The following is a 1723-nucleotide window of genomic DNA, read 5'->3' as shown; positions in this document are numbered from 1 at the left end:
CAGCCCCACCACAGTTTGATATTGTTGGCAAATGTGTTGAGGGGGCACCCAATACCACTGTCCATGATGTTGACAAAGATGATAAGCAGCATCAATCCCAGTACCAACCTTGAAGAATGCCTCCACTTGGACATCAAGCCATTGATCATAACTCTTTGAGTCTGACTATCCAGCCGACTTCTTATCCATTAAGTGTTGTATCGCTCGAATCCACATGTCTCCAATTTAGAGACAGGAATGTTGTGCAGGACAGTGTCCAGTACTTTACAGAAGTTCATGAAGATTATGTCAGTTGCTCTTCTGTTATCCACCAGTGCTGTTACCCTATCACAGAAGGCCACCAGACTTGTCAGGTATGATTTGCCCTTTGTAAAGTCAAGCTGGCTGTCATAAATCATGCCCGTATTTTCCATGTGCTGTAGCATAGTTTCCAGGAGGATCCACTCCATAATGTTCACAGAATCACAGAACCACAGAATGTCAGGGGTTGGAAATGATCTTGGGAGGTCATCTAGTCCAACCCTGCTGCCAAACCGAGATCATCTATATCAGGCCACACAGGAACTCATCCAAACAGGTCTTGAATATCTTCAGAGAGGGAGACTCCACAACCCCTCTGGGCAGTCTGTTCCACTGTTCTGACACCTTCACAGGGAAATAACTCTTCCTCCTCTTTCCATAGAACTTCCTATGCCTCAACTTCCACCCATTGTCCCTTGTCCTGTCATTGGACATTGCTGAGGAGCCTGGCTCCATCCTCTTGGCACCCACCCTTTATGTATTTATAAACAAAAATGAGGTCACCCCTCAGTCTCCTCTTCTCCAAGCTCTTGCCAGGCACAGAGGTGAGACTGAATCACCTGTAGTTCATCAGGTCTTCCTTTTTCCCCTTTTTAAAAATGGGGGTTATGCTTCCCTTTTTCCAGTCAGCAGTAATTTCATCAGACTGCCATGACTTCTCAAATATGATGAATAGTTGTTTAGCAACTTCCCTCAGGACCTACAGATTCATTTCATCAGGTGCCACAGTCTTGTGCACCTTCAAGTTCTGTAGATAGTCTTCATGTCTTTACTGTGACCATTGGAATTATTGTATGATAAAGAAACTAATATATAAGCAAAAGGCTTTTCTTTACTGATATCCTTTATTTTAAAATAATGGAACACATTAAAATTATACAAAAATTCCTTTTGGCAGTACATTTATTAAGTGTTTACTTCAGTCATGTTGAATAAAGCTGCATAGGAGCACATCTAACAAATAATAAATGGTGAATTGTTGCAGGAAGGATAGTTCAATGCATTATTCAAATAGCCTGAAGCACCAACTGGACTTCACTCAATGTCCTTTGTTGGAATTGCTGCCTACAATGACATCACAATTTTTCTCATGGTGGAGAATGGTGAATGAGGTATGGAATGGTTGATGAGTTACACAACAAAAAAATGGAGGAACCAAGCATTGGATGAAAGGTGCAAAAGACTGCTGGTGTGAAACTGTCATTCTATTTGGCTGTAACCTCATTCCAGAGATTATTCTTGTCATGTCCCCTGAAAAATCATCTCCAGCAGCTTCTAATCTGAGAGATGTAGTTCACCAATCTCTTCCTGCAGGTGGCCCAGAACATCTCAGACAATTTGTTGCTGCTGAAAAAGAACCACATGACCAACTAAAGGGCTCCCTGGCTCCACTCACCTCTTTGCTCAGGAGAAACACTTGGCC

This window comes from Melanerpes formicivorus, unplaced genomic scaffold, assembly GCF_026170545.1.
Source record: "Melanerpes formicivorus ecotype bairdi unplaced genomic scaffold, bMelFor1.0.p_v2 SCAF_15, whole genome shotgun sequence".
Classification (NCBI taxonomy): domain Eukaryota; kingdom Metazoa; phylum Chordata; class Aves; order Piciformes; family Picidae; genus Melanerpes; species Melanerpes formicivorus.
Note: the sequence above shows the minus strand (reverse complement) of the source record.